Here is a 22,910-nt window from a genome sequence, read left to right on the forward strand (position 1 = left end):
CTTCCAGTTGGTTATAAGACCCTGGTATACAGAAGAACTGTATAACAGTATGGGAGTTTATAATCCCCTAGCAGGAGGATTAGAAATTTGCAATGAGAGAACTCCTTCATCTTGCACTTACGTAACTTCACATTTTTAAGATTTAAATTATACAAATCAAAAAAAAAGAAGATCATTTTGTTCTTTTCTAAAGGGTACTCATAGATAAATGATGACTGGCTACAGCCTATTGAATGTTTGAAACATTTGTAGAATGTAATTTATTCATACCAAATACATCAGAAAAGTAACTCTAGTGTTAAATTACAGCATGAAGAAATTAAAAGGGAGAAGGGAGCAGTTGGGTTTAAGTGGATACTCTGAGGTTTGTAGAAAATGTTGAAAGGGTTCAAATGTTCCTAATGTGAAAGTAAATATTTGGGCATATTGCAGGAAGGCTTTCTCTCAGTGTAAGATAATAAAGTTTTTCATGGGATATGGTAGAAAGAAAAAACTGTTTAGTCTAGTTCTTTTAATTTCCATATGCTTTATTAATAAATGATTATACGCCAAAGATGATGTTCTTACTCTCTTTCTTATTCAACTCTAGTTCCCCCTAAAGTTTATTCTCCAGTGAATCAAGCAGTCTTTATTTTCGTTTTCCTTACTGATTTTTCTTCATTTAGCAGAAATTTCACTGGAGCAATAAGACACATATCCTTGGGAATTTGAGGACCAGAGGCTAATAAGGAGTCCATGGTTGATAGGATCTAGGAATACACAGACACTGCTGTCATCTAGCCCAAATTCCTTCCCATTGTTCCAAGAGTTATAGGCACAACTAAGGTAAAGACAGGCAAAATATCAATTTGCAAATTCATGACTCCAGCCTTAAACTTAGTATGCTGAGCTGGGTTAAATGGATAATTATTTTTGCTATGGTTTGAAATTTTTAATGATACCTCTCTTTAAACCCTAAGTTGCATCTTGGAATTTATCACTTTAGTAAGTCTAAAATAACAACATGTTACTACAAGAGCAAAAAGTATATACAAAATAAAACAAAAAATATATGACCGAATAATCAAATCAAACAGAAATGTTTAACCCTGAAGGGAATAATACATATGTCTATAATTCTATCCACAAGTTTACCTAATATCCACACTGCCACCTGGTAAATGTCTGGGAATTGAAACAACAAGATCAGCATATATTTTCCTCCAAACTGAAACAGAAGAAAGCTTAGCAGAATATATCTATGACTTCAGGAGCAGAAAAAAGTTTTCTTACACAGGACACTAAAAGGTCTAATCATATTGAAAAAACAAAAAAGATAAACTAGGCAACAATAAAACTTAAACACTCTATCATAAAAAAACTCTGTCTAAATGAAGCAGGGAGGAAGAAATATATATATATATATATCCACACACACACATATATAGCATTATGTTAATATTGGGGGAATCTTGTAACCACCTGATGGGTTCTTCCTACCTGCTGCACAAACAAAATCAACTTACTAAGACCAAGCATTGCAGTAAAGAAAGAGTTTAATTGATGTGAGGCCAGCCACACCATGTGGGAGATGGGGTTATTACTCACATTAATCTCCCCAAGAACTTGGGGATCAGAGTTTTTAAGGATAATTTGGTTTATAGGGAGTAGGAAAATGGGGAGTGCTGATTGGTCTGGTCAGAGATGAAATTATAGGGAGTCGAAGCTGTCCTCTTGTGTTGAGTCAGTTCCTAGGCGGGGGCCGTGAGACCGGATGAGCCGGTTTATCAATCTGGGTGGTGATCCATCAAGTACAGGGTCTGGAAAATATCTCTAGCACTGCTCTTAGGTTTTATGATAGTGATATTATCCCCAGGAGCAATTTGAGGAGGTTCAGAATCTTGCAGTCTCCAGCTGCAGGATTTCTAAACCATAATTGCCAATCTGGTGGCTAATTTGTTAGTTCTGCAAGGCAGCCTAGCCCTCAAGCAGGAGGGGAGTTTGTTACCATTTTTGCTTCAAAGTTAGACTGTGAACTCCAAGTTTCTCCCAAAGTTAGTTCAGCCTACACCAGGGAATGAGAAAGGACAGCGTGGAGATGAGAAGCAAGATGGAGGCAATTAGGTCAGATCTCTTTCACTGTTACAATTTTCTCAGTTATAATTTTTGCAAAGGTGATTTCAATCTGAGTAAGGGGTTGATGATATTTTCTTTAGTTCTTTGCAATGTATATATCTAACAAAGAACTCTTATTCATAATATATAAAGAACTCTTTCAAATCAATAAGAAAAAGGCAAGGAATATTTTTTAGATGGGGAAAATACATAAATAAATGCTCAAATTCACTAGTAATCAGAGAAATTAACACAAAAGTATATATATCACAACCTACCCAAAACAATAGGAAAGGGAAAAGGAAGAAGAAAGGGCTTAAGGAAAGAAGGAAGAAAGAGATGAAAGGAGAATATGAAGGAATAGACAATAGCAAGTGTTGATGAGGATTTACAGTAACTGGAAATCTTCCACACTTCTGGTAGAAATATTATATAGTACAACCACTTTGAAAAACTGCTTATCAATAGCCTCTTCAGCTGAACTTCTATATCCCGTTACCCAGTAATTCTACTCCAAGCTCAAATGCACATACGCATAAGAATGTTCATATGTTCACTAAAAGACATGTACAAAATGTACATTTTCTAAAATGTTCATAGCAACACGTTTTTATTTATATATTACTTATTTTATTATATTATACTTATTTATTTATTATTAGAAATGTTCTTGGTCTGTTACTTAGGCTGGAGTACGGTGACAAGATCACAGCTCACTGAACCCTCAAATACCTGTACTCCAGCGATCCTCTTACTTCAGCCTCTTAAGTAGCTAGAACTACAGGCGCACATCACCAGGCCTGGCTATTTTTTTTTTTTAATTTTTTGTAGAGATGATGTCTCAGTATGTTGCCCAGACTCTCCTGGAACTTCTGGCCTCAAACCATCCTCCCACCTCAGACTCCAAAAATGCTGGGATTACAGGCATGAACCACTACACCCAGCCAGCAACATGATTTTTTAGTAGTAAAAAGCTGTAAACAGTCTAAATGCCCATCAGTAGTGGAATAAATAAATTATGGCACTCTCACACAATGGACTACAATACAATATTGAGAATGAAGGAACACTAGCTACACAATGCAAGATGAATGAATCTTACAAAGATAAAATTAAGCAAAATCAATTCAACACAAAAGAGTAGATACACTGTGATGCTATTTATATAAAGCTTAAAAATTAGCAGAACTAATCTATGGTGCTAGAAGTCTGGGTAGAAGTGAGCAGGAAGGGTATTGATTGGAAGAGGTGGCAAAAGGGAAGTTTTAAGGAGAGGGAATGCTGGTAATTTTGTATGATTATTATTGATGGTAATAACTAGGCTGGGCTCATTTTATAAACATTTATTGGCTTTTATGAGTTATGACATTTTCTGCATGTACTTTATATTCCATTAAAATTTATCTCAAAAGTAAAATTAAATGTTGGTATAAAAGACCTTTGCACCAATAAGAGTATTTCTCAAATTTAAGTACATAGATGAATGATTTTATAAAAAGGAAAATGTTTCTATTTACATAAAGGTCAAAGGACTCAATTCATCAATAGACGCCATTGTGAATGATAGTTAATTTAAGAAACTACAATCTTAGTATTTAAACCTGTTTTCAATTAATGTAACCACAGCAAATGAGAAGTTTAATCATTCTAAATTATAAAATGTATTTCTTGAATTATGACTGTTTTAATCTTACTAGTTTTTTTTTTTTTTTTTTTTTGTCTACAGTTTAAAGAAGCACTTACTATAGCAGTCTGGATAGGCTAGGATACACAATGGAAAGCTAAATCTCAAGACCTCAAAATAACAAGCTTTGTTTCTTACTCAGAGCTTCATGTCCATCCTGGGTCATTGGGGGACTCAACTCTATATCATCCTATTGTAGGATCTAGGTTTTTGGAGAGGCCACCAGTTTTGCTGGTCACTATGGGCAGATAGAGAGTGCAGTAAATGATTCACTGCTTTTTAATGTTTTGCCCTAAAAGTGACACCCATCAGCACCACTCACATTTTAGTACCCAAAACAAGTCCAATGGCCATACCCAACACCAGTGAGGAAGAGAACTACAATTCTGTCCTCCGCTTGAAAGTAAACTTCAGTTACCGAGAGACTCAGTGACTTAGAATCCATCAATTTGTTCTCACATCTACAAGCCTAATCAGAGTGCTTTAACAGTGGTGTGATCAAATAATACTGGGAAAACATCCCAGATACATGCGGGGCAATTGCACTTGTTTCGCCTACCACTAAAGTCTCAATGTTTGGCAGAATGCCTGACGCACGCCCCGTGCTCCCTGAATGCTTGCTGAATGTATGAAGACAGTTGACAAAATGAATTCAGTGCAAAGGGTATAAATATCCCTTATACAAAGATACAAAAAAAAATAAGATTATGTTTCAAAAAGACTGAAAAAGCATCTATTAGAGAGGGGATAAAAGCAGAAAACAAAATGGAAGACCAAAGGGGTGTCATACATAAAGACAGAAAAGTAGAAAAGTACACAATGGCCAAATGCAAATGACTACAATGGCCCAAATATGTATTGTAAATGAGCAAAATGGCCCAAAGATAAGATAATAGGGAGATGTAGGGACTGTGGAAACAGAAGACCTTACTCTTCTCAGTTCAGTTATTTCTCATTTCCAGCGAATTATTGTCATCCAGGAACCCACTGTTCCAGATCGTTCAGGTTTTTGTTGTTGTTGTTGTTGTTGTTGTTTTTTGGACGGAATCGCCCAGGCTGGAGTGCAGCAGGGTGACCTCGGCTCACTGCAAGCTCCTCCTCCCGGGTTCATGCCATTCTCCTGCCTCAGGCCTCAGCCTCCCGAGTAGCTGGGACTACAGGCGCCCGCCACCATGCCCGGCTAATTTTTTGTATTTTTAGTGGAGACGGGGTTTCACTGTATTAGCCAGGATGGTCTCAATCTCCTGACCTCGTAATTCACCTGCCTCGGCCTCCCAAAGTGCTGGTATTACAGGCGTGAGCCACCGCGCCCAGCCATCCAGATCTTTCAGTTCTTTAGAGTGTTTACAAAGTTTTTTTAAGTAAAATATCTCAATTTTCAAACACGAAATAAGCCAAACGAAACAATTTTGCTCACCAGATTTACTATCTGGGCTGTTGATGGGTAATGACCTCACTCTCATTACAAGTGAAATAATAGGGAACAGTGATTGAAGAAAGTAGTGATCCCACTGACATTAAAGGCTGAAATCTGGTTGCAGAGGACTTTATTTTTTGAAAAGTCTTCAACATTTTCATCTGAATTTTACAGAAAGGTCAATAAAATTCAATGCAACTTGAAAACATACATAAAGTTATATTTTAATGGTTCTAAAATAAATCCTGGATTCAAAAGTTCCCAAACAGTCATTGTTTCCTGCCTATAAGACAAAGACAAAGATTGTTTTCTCAGTTCACATTGCTGATTTTGCGGGATAATAGTTCACGGGCATTGACAATAAAAAATGGAACATGCACCATGAGTGTTTTGCTGTTCCTGCTGTTGTTGAAATACTCAAGACTATTTGGCTTTCATCATCATCAAACACTCATTGTGCAAATATAATGCAAAAGTTTCAGTCCAAATGAAGGAGATACAGTAAGGTCAAAAATATTCCCATAACCTAAACATTTTAGAACCAAGTTAAAAAATTCTCTCATTAAGTATTTAATTTAATTATTTTTCAGTGCTTAGGGCTAATAGAGCCTGAACACATAGTTCTCCTTAATTTCATTAGCAGGCATTTATGAGTCCCTGCTGTGGGTGGATATGGAAGAAATATAAACTTCGAGGTATTTTTCTTTCTTATTAAGATAAAATGCAAAACAATTCATCGTAAATTTCAGGGTCAAAATAGAGTAATCTTTTCAGGCTGCTTCTGGGAAGTATTCCTCACCTTCCGCGTTCAACAGAAGGAGGCATTAGTCCAAATTTCTGCAACTAAAATTCATCCAGGGGACACACTTTGATTTGAACACATACTAAAATATTTCTGGGATATTAACTCCTCACTTCTAAAGAGAGCTTCAAAGCGGTCACTTAAGCCTAAATTTAGAATTTATTTCCATTGGTTCCTATTCTTATCCATTATCCCTAATGGTTGAAGGTATTGAAAACATAAGGATTTAGTCAGAAAAGAGGAAAAGTTTGTAGTCTTCTTTTACAGAATTCATACAGCCATTATAAATTGTGCAATTCCTATTGAATTGCACACATCTAGGGTTTTGTTTGATTGAAAAGTTCATTGTGACTATGAATGGAGGGCTCAATCTTTGTTTTTTCATCCCCAACTTATAACACCCTCAAAAGCTTGCAAGGTATGTAGCTAGGGAGTGGTGAATTCCGTTTCCTGTGGGTTTTCTGTAGAAATCCCTTTTTGGATTGTACAGATGAACCTCACTCTGAAAAACAAGAAGAAATGATGGATATTTATCCCAAATGACATGGTAGACCCTGAAGTAATGAGCATTTACTCAGTTCAATAGCTTATTCCCATCCAGATGTTCCAGGCGCAGGTTCAGTAGGGTTAGTGAGCATGAATAGATCTATTCCACACATGAGAAGTTAAAAAGAGAAGAGGCCACTGAAGAACGTACTTTTCCAAAACATTCCTGCCTCTCCTGACCTTGCAGAGGGTAGAAATATGAGGACAATGTTCCTAACATTTGTCTTATTTTGTCCCCAGTTCATTTGGGCTCTGGCATTAGACTGAATGGGAGGAAAATCTAGCTTCATCATGTATTAATTTAAGTGACATTGTGTGAGTCACTTAATCTAACTGCACCTCAATTTCATCAGTAGAAAGGGGTTATAATAATAACTACCTTGTGGGACTGTGGTATGAACCAAGAAAATGTCTGTTAAGTGCATCATACAGTACTTTGTACAAAATAAGAATTTAATAACTGCTGTTATTATCAGTGTTTAATTGTTATTGTTATTATTAATATTTTGTTTTCAAATTAGGGGCTGGTTCACTATAACTGCAAATGAATTTAAACTTGAGAATTTCTTTGAATATTTGTCTTTTTTTTTAGATTTATTCAAGAAATGTAAGCTTGTTTATCCCAAACTTCAAATATTCCCACAACTAAAGGTGGCACTTGCAGGCCCTTCTGGTTTTGATAGGTCTTAGGACATTGCTTCACTAAGGTGTTTTGGGAAACACACACACACACACGCACATGCACACACACACATGCACACACACACACAGCAGCAGCAGCAAGTTCATGGTTCTTTCTATTTCCACCCATTTATGCATTTATTATGCAAACGTGTATTGCATATGATGGCTCTGTACTCTATCTCAAGATTGCCTTGGCTATAATCTCTAAAAGGATAACTTTTGTGTGTCTTAGATGCATGTTATGCATGTGTGGAGGGAGGTGGTAAGGTCATATAATTTTTAAGATTGTTCACTTTCAGGGGGAATTACTTTAAAGCAAAGTTAAGGGGGTAGTGTGAAGGCTTTTGAAAGTGGTAGGCAGCCACTGCAAACAACCACCTTTCACAGACGTTACTCTCTCTACGGGAGCCAAAGTTCTGGCTGCCAGGTCACTGCCCCTGCTTTTGGCTACTAGCCTGGTCCAGCTTTGGCCAGTCATCTCTAGTAGCTTGATGGAATTGCCTTTTCCTGGGGCTTCACTCCTGCGACATTGATTGACATCTGATTTCTTCCTGAGATTTTGACTGGCAACCCATTCCCGAGTTTAGCTTCAAGTGCTTCTCTAGGAAGCAGGAGCGCTCACCCCAGCCCTACTTATCCACAAGGGATGTTTTCTCTTTACAGAATTAATTGCAATTCAGGGACCACGTTGCAGTTATTGATCTCCAGATCTGTGTGTCTGAAGTTTGATATCTCCTTTGTCTTTGCCTCTCTTTCCCTGTGTACATTTTCCTAGACCAATATAAGTTTCTAATTAAAGGAATCATATTATTCCATAGTTCCCGGCTTACTGGATGCAGCAGTCTCCTCTGGAGCTCATGCCTAGAAGGCGTTTAGCTGAGTCTAGTTAGTGTCTCCACAGTAAATTGATCACATTCTGCCAATGTTCATTTTCCATAACCCACTTGTATTCAGGGTTGATCTATTTTAAAAATGTGAAATGATGATCATTTAACAGCTGTTGTGAAAACCATTTACAAAGAACTGTTTTTAGTTATCTTCACTAAAGCAGAGCTCACTGATAGGATCCCTTCTAGTCATCTCTCTGAACCTTGATATATCAACAAGTCATGGTATTGATTAACCCACTTGCACATAACAGGCAGCATAGCATAAAACAAACAAATGCAAATAAACATCATGGGATATGTGGGCAAACAGATCTGGATTCAAGTGCCTGTTTTCAGCTCCTCGAAAATTGTAGGAACTGAATCAAGTATCATAACCTCCAAGTGTCTCACATTACTCATTCACACATTTGGTATTGTCTACATTGAGGGATTACATTGAATATTAAATTATATCAAATACACACACATCATTAAATTATATTGTCTATGTGTGGGATCTTGTTCCTAGTAAATACCTGATCAAAAGAATAACTATCATCATTATTCTTCACTGTGAAAAAAGGAACATTTTCTTGGGACAAAAGTTAATGTGAACTAAGGTTTAAGGCTGGTGTTAAAAAATAAAAAGGCCAGGCACGGTGGCTCACACTTGTAATCCCAGCACTTCAGGAGGCCGAATCAGGTGGATCACCTGAGGTCGGGAGTTTGAGACCATCCTGGCCAACATGGTGAAACCCCATCTCTACTAAAACTACAAAAATTAATCTCAGCTACTCGGGAGGCTGAGGCAGAAGAATGGCTTGAACCTGGGATGTGGAGGTTGCAGTGAGCCAAGATCGTGCCATTGCACTCCAGCCTGGGCAACAGAGCAAGACTCTGTCTCAAAAAAAAATATATTTATATATGTATGTGTGTGTGTGTGTGTGTGTATATATATGTATATATATGTGTATATATATGTATATATATATGTGTATATATATGTATATATGTGTGTATATATATGTGTATATATGTGTGTATATATATGTGTATGTGTGTGTGTGTGTGTATATATATATATATAATGGACATATAGAGGAAAATAACTTCAAAATTCTTTAGACTGATAAATATGAGATCAACTCCTAAAATGCCCACCAAACTCAAGACTGCCTGGGTGCATCAACTGGGATCTTTAGTGCCTATGAAATTGACTTAAAATCATGGTGCCTCTTGAAGCTATGCATCCAAATCAGAAAGAAATCAGCCCTAGACCTTAGCTTCCTCCTTATGCTCCCTTGCTGCTATTTATGTAAGAGTCTATGAGCTGCAGCACTTGAAATTACAGCCCTGAAAATTTGGGCTAGATCTTGTTGTTCTCTGCAATGTTGCTTCCAATCTCCTGCCCCTGACCAGCTCCATGGAGCTATACCAAGGCTCCCACTTAAGTTTACCTCCAGCACCACCAACGTCTTAATGTACTCTATCACTCACTCTCAGACAGGGAACTAAAAGTAGCTGCTGGCTTCAACCGTTTGCTTGAAAAGGAAAAACAAAATTGAGAGAGAGAACAGAAATGATGACAGTTCCCCCTTCCATCCAGGTCTATACCAAAGACCTTCTCCAAGGGTAATGCCTGATTCAATTAGGCTCACCTAATTACATCATCCAAGCTCCCCGAAGGGTCTGCACATGCTGATGTGTAGCCAGGCTCCTGCCCAGCTACTACTATCTCCTACTTGATGTCCCTCTATGCTCCAGAATCTTCTGTCAAATGTGAGAGTCCAATTCACTGTGTTTCAGGCAAGTGGCAAAAGAGGCTTTCTGACAAGAGCTTATTAGAGGCAGCTCTGGTGAGACTCCGCTGTTCAGAGAACCACAATAACTGACAGATTGGCTTTCAAGTTAGACACTTTGCACACACATTCCAAAGCATCTGTACACTTCAGATTGTGTGTCACTCAGGGGGACTACCATGTAAAAGTCTCCATGTATCCTGATGTTTAAGGCCCAAAGTGACTGTGCCCAAAGCCATCTTAGTCTCTTTTTGTCCTTCCCTCGCCTGCAGCCACATCAAATTTTCTTGCCTACCTAACCGAGGCATTGTTAACTCCCCAAAAAAGTTACCATGGTTTTATTGTTTACAATTTCTGAAGTGTCCCAAAGTCTTTGCTCCCTTCATTTGTGCAGTTATCCAATACATAAACATCAGTCTAAAATCGCATCTACTGCTAAAGATTTTCTGTAAATTTCGTATTTTTTTAAATTATTGTTATTTATTTATTTAGTGAAATGGAGTCTCGTTCTGTCGCCCATACTGGAGTGCTGTGGTGCAATCCGGACTCACTGCAACCCCCGCCTCCCAGGTTCAAATGATTCTCCTGTCTCATCCTCCTGAGTAGCTGGGATTACCGGTGCCCACCACCATGCCTGGCTAATTTTGTATTTTTAGTAGAGATGGGGTTTCACCACGTTGGCCAGGCTGGTCTGGATCTCCTGACCTCAGATGATCTGCCCACCTCAGTCTCCCAAAGTGCTGGGATGTATTTATTTATTTTTTTAATAAAACCGGTAGCCCTATATCTGTTCATTTCCTATGACATGACATATTTAAATATATATTATATTTAATATTTTATAATTATATAACATATAACTATATTACTCATGTTTAATATATTAATAAATATATGAAATATTATATGTGACTATATTAGATGACTACAGAATATATTAATACATATATGAAATGTAGATTAACAAATATATAAAATAATATATTTAATATATATTTTGGTGATAATAAAAATGATGATGATGATGGTGACTATAATAATAATGGTCATTTAGGTGCTTGTTTTATTTTCAATATTAAAAGGTGAAGTTCTTGGAGGGGGAACTGAGTATATTTTAATGGTTTTTTCCTCTTCGGCATGTAAAATGGCATATAATAGGTGCTCAACAATACTGATTGAATTGGATTGAGTAATGCATAGATAAAACTTGAAGCAATCCATGCTCTTGGTATATTTGGGTTTTGAAACTTTAGAGTTGTTTTCATTGCAAAGACTTTTCTTTAGACCTTCTCTTTATCTTTCAAAAATAATTGTATCTTTGGAAACTATCAAAGTAAGGGTAATTGAAGGCTTGCAAATGCAAAAGATATAGGCTTTACATTTTGAACAATTTCTTTACATCAATTTTCTTGTATTATTTTATGACTAAGATCTCTTATCTAAGCCCAAGCTAAGAGCGTATAAAGCGGAGATTATTCATAGGTATTTTGAATCCCATTTGGCATTCAGAATTCTGATTATTTCTATTGTATCTAGCACACTATTTCTTTCTTTAAAAAAGTAAAATAAATGTAGCAAGAAGCACTCCTAAAAAAAAAAAAAAGGATAGTGGATATCTAATAAAAATGATTGTGGCCATTAAGATGCTCATTGTGCTACCTCATTGGAACTTCCTTGAATTTTGATCCCTGGAAAATTAAAGTACAGGGAGGCAAGGAAAGTAGGTTATTATTTCCTGTGCACCACTGCATCTCATTTCCCCATGAAGACGGAATGAACTAGGAGCCAACCATGACATCACAGGGAAGTAGAGAATTAAGAGTGGCTGTGGAAATAGTCATGATACGAATCACATGGTACACAATTTCAATAGCAGGAGAAAATAGTGCACCTGTAAATCTTCTCCAGCCCTCAAAGTAGAGCAGCGTTTTCATGTGTGTGTAAGTGAGTTTTGTTGTTGTTGTTGGTGTTTTCAGTCTATAGGAACTTGAAGTAAATATACTAAAAAATGCTTTCTGAGATCTCATATGCTGATGACTTAAAGTGATACATTTTAAAAAAAATTTTTGGAATAGACATTCAGAGATTTTGGGGAGGGTGGTAGATCTGCTTGTTTTGAAGCCATTGGAAAGGAATGGTTATTTTCACCTAGCCTCTCTTCTTCTACCATACTTCTCAGGGGTACCTACTGTATCTGGAGCCAAAATAGAGAAGTACCCACCAATCAGGTGCCATATTTTGTCATCTTAGTTAGAGGAAATAAATATCTAAGCAGCTCAACCAATCCAGATGTGGCATATCCAATTTGGCTTTTTCGGGCTAGATTGTGATATATGCATAACAGTGAAATAGCATACAATATTTGTATAACATTTGTTCTACTCAACTATTTGGTAATGTGACCCAGGATGCACCATGGTGTTCCTGTGTTTCTCAGTAATTTGGAAATGTGTCTATGAGATTTAGACAAACGGTTCTCAACTAAGATCAATTTTCCACCCAAGAGACTTTAGAGTATGTCTGGAAATATTTCTGACTCTCACATGTTGGAGGATTCTTTGGCATCTAGTAGTTAGTGCCAGGGAGGCTGGTAAAAATATTTAAATGCATAGGACATGCCCCCACAACAAAATTATCTGATCCAAAATGTCAATAGTGCCCAGTAGGAAAACCTGTGCTACTGCCCTTCTTCCCAAGTGATGGTCTGTCTACCAGCAGCATCAGCATCACCTGGAGGCTTATTAGAAATGCACTGTCTCATCTTGCCCCCCAAACTGAATCAGAATCTTGGAGTAAGGCTTCAGTGGATTCATAAGCTCATTACAGTTTCAGAAGCAGTAGTTTGGAGTGGTTGTTATCTACTCTTACTAAATCACAAAGTTGCCTGAGTACCTCTCAAATAAAAATAAAAATTAACCACACGTTGCCATAACCTTGGAGATTATGCTTCACTCATCTGGGATGGCGATCCTGGCAGCAATAGTTTCTAAAAGCTTTTTAAGTTATCTTAATATGACACCCGGGTCTAGACCCAGTGGTCTGAAGTAGCTCAGAGTGGAGTGAATGTGTTTAGAATGAACAGATGTCTTGGTATCCTGAGGAGACTCTGGCTTATGCCTTTTGTACTGGTATATTATAGCACCACTTTTTACCCTCAAATGTGTTCTGATCTTGGAGTAAGCAACAAGTTCTTTAAAAAATGCTAATTACAAAAGGTTAAGATAAGTTGAAATTTATTAAAACTAAGAACTTCTGTTTCTCAAAAGATACCATTAAAATTTTGACAAGGCACTCCATAGAATGGAAATAAGGTATTTTAATGCATATATATAACAAATAATTTGTGTACACTAAATACACAAGTATTCACAAACTCATAAAACTTATTTTAAAAGTATAAAAAGAAACTAACAAATCAAGAAGAAAAAGACAAGACGATCTATTAGGCAAAAGACCTGGACATTCATTTCGTAAAAGACACTCTGCAAATGGCTAGCCAACACATGAAAAGAAAAATTCAACTTTATATTTGACGAAATGAAAATTTATACCAGAATAAGCTGTTAATAAAAATCAATTGCAGTTGCTAAATGCTAAAGACTGGTAATACCAAGTACTGGTGAGGTAAGTGAAATTCTCCTCTTGCCTTGCAAATGGTAGAACAAATTGATACATCAACTTTGAAAATATTAGGGGTAGTTTTGTTCCAAATTTCAACATATACATGAGCATGCCCATGATCAATACTACTACTTAGGCATACACCCAAAAGAAACACTCACTTATGTTCATCAAAATGCGTGTATTAAATTTCCCATAGTAACATTAGTCATCATAGTCCAGTGTTGGAAACTATCCAGATGCCCAACAGTAGACTGAATAAATAAATTAACTGGGATACATTCATGACATAAAATATTACACGGCAACAAGTGTGAATGATCTTCAGTTAAGCACATGATACAGATGCATCTCTCAAACATAATACTGAATGAGAGTAGCCACATACAATAGCACGAACAATGATTATATTTCTGTAAAATATAAAAATATGTAAAACTATCACATGCTACTAAAAATTTGAACAGTGGTCACCCTTGAAGAAGACCAAGCTGAAACAGAGTGTGAAGCAGAGTCTTGTTGTTCTTAACATTCTTTCTGCCGCTGGACTTTGGTATCATTAATGTGTTTGTTTGGTTACATGCATTGAATTGTATACTTAGGTGCATTCTTGAATACGTATAGTATACCTGATTTATATTTTAAGTATCCCATTTTGGATAATAACATTCATAATCACCCTATTCTGATGAAATGATCTCAAGTCAATAGTACATGGCCTAAAGAGCAATCATCCAAAGCCTACGAGGGCAGCACTCCCTCTATTAAGCCTGAAGAATTCAGAAAGAACTGTAGGACAATTTCACAATGACGCTTTTTAGTGTAGCCATTCTTAACCTTGACTGCACATTGGCATCATGTGGAGAGTCTTTAAAACTCCTGACAATTAAATCAGTACCTTTTAAAGCTCTCCAAGTGAAGCCCATGTGCGAAGGGCTGGGAACCACTAAGTTCACCCCACCTCCCTGAGACTATATGGACTTGCCACGTCACACTGTTATTATGACGGTGTTTGCTGCAATTATCTGGACATTCTTAGTTTCCTTAGAACAGTCATTAACTTATTTGCTGTCTCAATAAGCATGCATTATTTACTAGGTCCTGTGTTAGGTGCTAGGTGCTAGGCTATATAAAAATAGATTGTAAACCTCAGGGAGCAAAGACCATGTCTTTTTAGTTCTATGCTATGCTATCAGTGTTAAGCACTGGTATATATAACAGTCTTGAGAGGAACTCTGAAAAACATTCAGGAAAAACAAGAATGAAGGAAGTATTTTAGATAAAAGAAATAACAACGTGAAGGTATGGAGCCATTTCTCACCATTAAAGTGAAATGACCATCTCCTAATCTTAGGCCTTTAGGAAACTCAACAATTTCAGAAACAGAAGATGCAACTCCAATAATAATAATGTGTTGTTGTAAACACAGTTGGATTTTGCTTTTCTTCTTTCTCTCATCATTTTATCATTAGTGCTCTAAACAGTGCCTACAGATGGTCAGTAAATATTTTTGAATAAATTAATAATTGAACAAGTGAAAGAAAATATTCTTTCCATAAAGAAAGGATGAATTAACATTTATTGAATAGGAAATATACTCCATCCACATCCTAGGTACCTCATGTATTTATGCTATTTAATAGTCATGGCACAATATAAATGGTAGGCATCATTATCCTCATCTCAAAGCTTACATAAAATACAAGTCACAGAGAATGCAAGAAATGTGCAAGGTCACAAGGCTATTTGAAAGAACCCAGATTCACAGTCTGATCAGTTGCAATTTGGTGTCCCTGCTCTGGGCATCCCACTCCACAGAGCAGTGGGACCATGGTGAGCCTGGCACGTAATCCATCCGGGTCCATCTGGCCCTGCTCTCCTCTGGGCCAAGTGCCTTCCCCACGTACCTACTTCCCTAACACCAAGCCTTGCTTTCCTCTTGTCATTCATATTTATAATTCAGCATCAAATTATCTTATTAACACCATGGTGATTAAGATATGATAGATAGAGGGGCCACTATGGAATCAGAGGTGTTTACAGGCCAACTAAGTGGCAATCTCCCTCTTCCCAACCCTAAAGTTTTATTTGGGTCTCCTGAGGAGGAAAAAATAAATTTTGAGAATAACCATTTGTTTTGGAAAAGTAAGCTAAGAAACTGACAGGAGAAAAATGAGCAGGAAACTGCCTGGCCTTTGCTGGATTGTCCTGCTCCCTCCCTTCACCTTCTCCATCTTCATTCTCTTCCCCTTCTTCCTCTTCTTCTTGCCCATTCCCTGAGCCCTTTCCTATCTCATTAGCATTTCTCCTCTGACCAGAATCTAGATAATATTGAAAGAACCATGGCACTCAGAAATCACTTCTGTCTGGAATGAGAAGTGATGGGCTACAGGGCTACAGAGTATTTACGGGGATTTTCAACTTTTCACTGGATAGAGATTTAAAATTCTCAGAGTTGTGGATTCAATCCATTGTGAGGATGTCTTTTGCTCTATTTTCTCCTTTTCTTAATTTCTCTATTAGTGTGGGTTTCCCAGAGAAGTGGAAATAATAGGAAAGAGAGAGAGAGATTCACATACATCCATAAGCGTGCACACACACACACACACACACACGAGGGGACTTCAAAAATTCATGGAAAATGTATATTATGAAAAAACTGTGCATAAATTTCAATATTTTTGCACTTAAATAAACTCGTACTAGTTTGTTATAACATACATGAACAAGATCTACTTTGAGGCACTCAGAAGCACAGGACAGCAGTTTGAGAAGAGCCCCTATCAAAGCGATATGTATTCTGCTAATACTGAAGCAAGAACAAACATCAAATTCATGGCGAAACTTGGCGGTGGAAGTATGGTGAAATCTTGATGCTTTACAAAATGTTTATGGGAACAATGCCCCAAATAAATTAGCAATTTCAGTTTACAAATCAATAACTCATTTTATAAAGGAATAAGATTATGTTGATGATGAAGCCTGCAATGGCAGACTATGCACATCAATTTGCAAGAAAAAAATAGTCTTCTTTATGCCCTAATTGAAAAGAACTGATGATTAACATCAAAAACAGCAGCCAACACCATAGACATCTCAACTGATTCAGCATACATAATTCTGATGGAAAAATTAAAGTTGAGCAAACTTTCCACTTGAGTGCCCAAACTACTGTACCCACATCAGCTGCAGACAAGAGCAAAGCTTTCAATGTAAATTTTCAGTAAGTTCAATCAAGATCTTAAAGGATTTCTTGGGAGAATAGTAACAGATGAAACATCGCTTTACCAGTATCATCAGAAAGGCAAAGCACAGTCAAAACAATGGCTACAGAGAGGCAGAAGTGGTTTGGTCAAGAGCAAAGGTCATGGCAACAGATTTTAGGATGCTCAAGTCATTTTGCTTGTTGACTTTCTGGAGGGCCAAAGAATGATATCATCTGCTTATGAAGAAAGTGTTTTGAAAAATTTAGCCAAATGTTTAGCAGGAAAATGACCATAAAATTCTCAACCAGGGTGTCCTGCTCCACCACAATAAAGCTCCGGCTTTGTCCTCTTATCAAACAATGGCAATTTTGCAAAAGTGTCAATGGAAAATTACTAGGCATTCATTTTACAGTCCTGATTTTTCTCCTTCTAACATCTTTTTGTTCCTAATCTTAAATTATCTGTAAAGGACACTTATTTTTCTTCAGTTAATAATATAAAAAAGACTACATTAATGTGATCAAATTCCTAGGACTTTCAGTTCTTTAGGGATGCACTACACAGCTGGTGTCATTGCTTACAAAAGTGTCTTGAACTTGATGGAACTTAGGTTGAGAAATAAAGTTTATACTTTCTATCTTTATGTTTTAACTCCATTTCCCATGAACCTTTTTAAAGTCCTCATGTATGTCTGCATGTGTGTGTATATACATACATACATATAGAGAGAGAGAGCGTGGGGGATTTAGTTATAAGGAATTGGCTCATGCATTACAGAGGCTGAGAAATCCTAAGATCTGGAATCAGCAAGTTGGAGACCCAGAAGAACCAATGGTAAAATTCTAGTCCAAGTCCAAATGCAAAGGCAGAGGAGCACTGATGTCCCAACTCAAAGACAATCAGGCAGAGAGGAAGAAGTTTTTCTTACTCAGCCTTCTTTTCTATTAGACCTTCAACATATTAGTTAAGGCCCACTCACCCTGGGGAGGAAAATCAGCTTTGCTTAGTCTACCAACCCAAAGTTAATCTCACCTAAAAATATCTGCAGACACATCCAAGATAATTTATTGTTAGAAAATGTCTTTATTTTATCCTTGATTTGGTAGGTTATTTTGATTTTTTAAATTGACAAGTAATAATTGTGCATATTCATGGGGCACATAGTGATATTTCAGTACTATAATAATATAATTTCACTATATATATTATATATATAATATATATAATATATGTATTATATATAATATAATAATAATATAATATAATTTCACTATAATATATAGTGACCAGATCAGAGTAATTAGCATATCGATCATCTCAAACATTTCTCATCTCTGTGTTGGAACCAGAAATAATTTTCAACGAAATATCTGTGCATTCGATGGCCCCGTCAAGTTGACATATAAAATTAACTATCACAATTTGCATTTTAGCAGTTTAAGCATTGTTTTCTATAATAATCTAATCTTTTTTCTGATGAGTTTGTTCAGTGACTTCAGCCATATTTTTCTGTTTTTTTTTTTTTTTTCCTGTGGATCTCAGAGCCCAGAGTCCCCTCTTCATGCAAATGCGCGCACACACACACACACCCACAATTTTGGACTATCATTGAGATAGATCTGCACACCACTTTTACTCCTTTTAGCTCTGACTTATTTCAGGCCTGAAAGTAAATATAGTTCCCTTCCTTTGGTATCTGTTAGAACAGCAATTTCCAAAGTGTGTTCAGAGCATGATAGGTTCCGTGGTAGGCAGATAATAACATTATAGGTAAATGGTTGCTGAAGAGAGGGATAAATGGGAAATAATCTGCAAAAGAGCTGTATGTCTAAATTGTTGAGAAGCACTGAATATTATACCCTTCTCTTGAATTTTTATGATTTATTTTGATAATGCATATTACATAGTAAGGGCTCTGAAAAGTATTTGTTCATTTCTTCAATGTATATCTATTGAGTGTCTACCACGTTTAAGGCACTGTTTTAAGCACAGGGAATAGTTATTTATGAAATATTTCTCACTCTCATGAAGCTTGCATTTTAGTTAGAGGAAACAAAATAAATGAATGAAGATAAGTAAAGCAGGCAAGAAACTAAAGCATTGAGAAGCATGCTATTTCATAAGGGCATTTGGAGAAACAATCTTTGAAAAAAGGATATTTTGAGCAAAGCCTAAATGAAGAGAGGGTGCAGGACACATGGATATATAGAAGAGCAATGCAACAGTCCTGAAAGGGGAGTATGGTTCAGACATTTCAAAATGATCACAGGCTGTGTGACTAGAGCTACCTAGGAAGAGAGGTGGGAGATGAGACCAGTGCGTTAGTAAGGGGCCAGGTCATCTATTTTAGAAGCCAGGATGAGGACATCAGAATTAATTATGTGCAAGAGAGCAAGTGGTTGGAAGTTTCTGAAAAGGAGAGTTACATAATCTGGCTAACGTTCTAGAAGGATCGCTCAATGAGGCTTACACATTGTGAGGCCAGGCCAGAGTGTAAGCAAGTCACCAGCTAGGAAGTGACCCCAAGGGTCCAGACACCACAAGACTGGGGACTGGGATAGCTTTGTAACAAATAGAGGATGTCTGGAGAAGTGAAGAGATTATAAAAGTATGTCATTCTCCAGTCAGACATTTTTTTAATTTTATCTAATCCCGAGGCTCTTGGATTTTTTTGCTCATTGCCTTCTCTCCAATGGGCTCTCCCCTCCATTATTTTTCAGAGTTAACAGTTTAAATTTAAATTAGTGTTTTAGCTTTTTACTAGTAAATATCATGCAGTTAATCCTTATGTCTAATATATTTCTATTTCAGATTATCCTTCTGTGTGTCCTGTTTGTATGCAAGCATCCATAGGAGTGGTCACATAAATCAACCACTCATAGTTTTAAATGGGTTTGTTTATTTCTTTTTTGTATGTGAAAATCTGTCAGTGTGTTCACTTCCCAATAGGGATTTAAGGCCTCAGGGTCAGGGACGACACTACCCTTCTGTCTTCTGTCCAGTGTAAGCCTCAGTGTGTGTTCAACTTTCAGATACCTGAATATGTTTGTCACTTCCTTTATGAAGGCCATCTTGAACACACATGAAGTTGAAGATGTTCCATTCTGGATCCCTTCAGAAAGGCCTCAGTGTATCTCTGTTCTGGCACCAACACGCTCCATCACTATGCCATGAATGTGGGTACAAACCTCTCCTGCTGCACCATAGGCTTCTGGAAGCAGGGATTGTTCATAGCTATCATTGTGTCAGCAAAATCTCTCACCATGAATGACACCAAGCAGTTATGAACAAATGCCTGATGAGTGGCTGGAAAGTTTTCATTCTTTATCGGTTTAAGAAATATTAATTTATTGGTTTGTTTGTTTAAAATATTTGTTGGCACTTTGCAGATGCCACTTCCACTGATGTCACCACTGCCAGTGATGGTCACCTCCACCTTGTTCTTTGACTTTGTAGTCAATGGTGAGCACTTGGGCCATGTCTCCTTCCAGCTGTTTGCAAAGTTCCAAAGACAACAGAAAATGTTCATTTTGTGAGCACTGGAGAGAAAGGATTTGGCTATAAGTGTTCCTGTTTTCACAGAATTATTCCAGGGTTTATATGCCAGAGTGGTGACTTCACATGTCATGATGACACTGGCACAAGTCCAACTACTGGGAGAAGTTTGATGATGAGAACTCCATCCTGAAGCATACAAGACCTGGCACCTTGTCCGTGGCAAATACTGGACACTACACAAATGGTTTCCAGTTTTTCATCTGCACTGCCAAAACTGTGTGGTTGGATGGCAAGAGTGCAGTCTTTGGCAAAACAAAAGAGGGCTTGAATATCTTGGAAGCCATGGCGCACTTTGCTTTCTGGAATGGCAAAACCAGAAAGAAGACCACGATTGACAACTGTGGACAACTCCAATAAATTTCACTTATGTTTTAACTACCAGACTAATTTTTTTATAGCCAAGAGAACATTCCTCCACTCCATTTGCTCAAAATATCCTATAATCTTTGTGTTCTTGCTGAAGTTCTTTTGGTTCCACATTTTCCTTAGTCTGCTCCACCTCTAGCGGATTGCAGAGTTAAGTTTATGATTATGAAATAAAAACTATGTAACAACAAAAGAAAAGTAATATTTACTGAATGCTTACTAATCCAAGGAAAATGATGCTAAATACACACACACACACACACACAGACGCACGCACACTCTTACATTCTTAGATAGATTTATATAGGAAGATATAAATTAGATATAGATATATATCAATATAGATATAGATACAAATGGCTATGGTTTGGATATGATTCGTTTGACCCCATTAAGCCTCATATGGAAATTTGATCCCTGATATTGGAGATGGGGACTAGTATGAGGTGTTTGGATCATGAGGGTAGGTTTCTCATGGATGGGTTGGTGTCATTCTCCTAAGAGTGAGTCAGTTGTCACTCTTAGTTTTAATAACACGTTGTTGAAAAGACCCTGGCACCTCCTATGCTTTCTGTCCTGCTTCCTTCCTCTCACCATATGATGCCTGCTCCCCTTCTCCTTCCACCATGAGTAGAACTTTGAGTGCGGCCCTCCCCAGACACTAGCACCATGCAATTTGTACAGCCTGCAGAACCATGAGCCAAATAAAATCCCTTTTTTTTATAAACTATTCAGCCTCAAGTATTCTTTTATAGCAACACAAACAAACTAAGGCACAGATATATATATATATATATATATATATATATATATATATATATGTTCATCTGTTGGAAGAGATGATTAAGTCTATTAGAGTTTTACAAGGTATGATAGAAACCATTATCTGATTGATCATGATGCCATGCTTTTCATTTAATTCCTTCAAGCAAATATAGTTCTGCCAATTACCTTATTTTTTTCTCATGGCTTTTTTCCCCATAGACACTGCTGTATTTAGAAGTTTCTATTTTACTTCATTAAAAACTATAAAACCAATCTATGTCATACACCAAAAGATTTGAAATAACTCTATATATTTATTGAAAAATAAAGGAGGGGAATGATTGTCATGAGAGCAGAGCTCAGACATGTCTTCATCAGCCTGGGAAAGAAAATGATGGAGGAGGAGGTGTAGACTGTTCTGGCAGGAAGTGAGGACAGCAATTGCTGTAGCAACTCAGAGGCATTTCTGAAGCACACCCCAAGCATCTGAGCTCAGCAGATCCAGGGGACTATGGCAGGCAGAAGCATGTTCCTGTGCTAGGAGGCCTCCTATTCTTTCAAAATAAAGAGACAGTTTCTTTCTTGGGAGGGTGAGGAAAACAATAAACGTATGTGAAAAATAAAGTATTGCTTAAGCATAGAATGTTTTTGGAGAACAATAATTCATTCAATGGGAATTCTTTCAAAAGTGAGCAGGAGGAAAATCTAGAAGGCAAGGAATGTTGTGGGTATTCAGATAGCAAGTAGTTCAGAATAATTGGTCCTCAAGTGCTGCTGAGGATGGTAATAAATAAATGGAAGGGGTGGACCAGAGTTTGGACACTGTCCAATGAGTGCAGTGGGTAGAAATTGGTGGAGCTTAAATATCTGTTTGGGCTTGGCACAAGGCTGTAATCTCAGCACTTTGGGAGGCTGAGGCAGGAGGATTCCTTGACACCAGGAGTTGGAAGCTACAGTGAGCTATGATTGGGCCACTGCACTTCAGTCTGGGTGAGGGTAAAATCTTGTCTCAAAAAAAAAAAATCCCATTTAGTGGAATGATTGAGTTTGATTTATCTAGGATTGCCTCCCCAGTTTTTCCTACAGATGCTATTGACTCTGATACCAACATTTTTCTCAACCAGTGCAGAGAAAAGTATCAGAAGATAAATATATTGAAAAACAGATCAGGGCATTCATAAGAGAACACTGAGACCCATGTGATTAGAGAACATAAGATATGTCTCATAAAGATAATACATACAAAGGGCTTGATGAATTGGTACCATGATGTCTTTCAGTTGGTAGATGGGATTGAACTGAATTAAATGCTGGGAAATGTTATTTGTGCTCCCAAATTTCTTTCACTTGCTTTATCTGAAGTTCTTGTGTCATTGTGAGGAAAAAATTAATACTGATGCAAGTGACAAAAAGGGCAGCTAAAATTTGTAAGAGAGTAAATCATAATTATCTTTATCATAATTATCATCGACATTCCTGTGCTCAAACAATTAAACATA

The 22,910-nt window shown here is 37.1% G+C and overlaps 2 long non-coding RNA genes across 9 annotated transcripts in view; one reads left to right on the forward strand and one right to left on the reverse strand.

Moving 5' to 3' along the window:
* The window catches only part of LOC134808819 (uncharacterized), a 234,065-nt gene that overhangs the window by 126,925 nt on the left and 84,230 nt on the right, over window positions 1-22,910 (forward strand). The window lies entirely within an intron of this gene.
* Window positions 1-22,910, reverse strand: part of LOC134808818 (uncharacterized) — a 243,714-nt gene that overhangs the window by 10,275 nt on the left and 210,529 nt on the right. For 3 of the 7 annotated variants that reach the window (XR_010152628.1, XR_010152631.1, XR_010152634.1), the window contains one exon: window positions 17,968-20,579. The exons of 1 other annotated variant lie outside the window; for it this stretch is intronic. This is a non-coding gene — a long non-coding RNA (uncharacterized LOC134808818). Of the gene's footprint in view, window positions 1-17,967; window positions 20,580-22,910 lie in introns of those variants that run through there. 3 more of the 7 variants (XR_010152630.1, XR_010152632.1, XR_010152633.1) reach the window with 2 other exon arrangements.

Source organism: Pan troglodytes, chromosome 18 (genome assembly GCF_028858775.2).
Source record: "Pan troglodytes isolate AG18354 chromosome 18, NHGRI_mPanTro3-v2.0_pri, whole genome shotgun sequence".
In the NCBI taxonomy this organism is placed as follows: Eukaryota; Metazoa; Chordata; class Mammalia; order Primates; family Hominidae; genus Pan; species Pan troglodytes.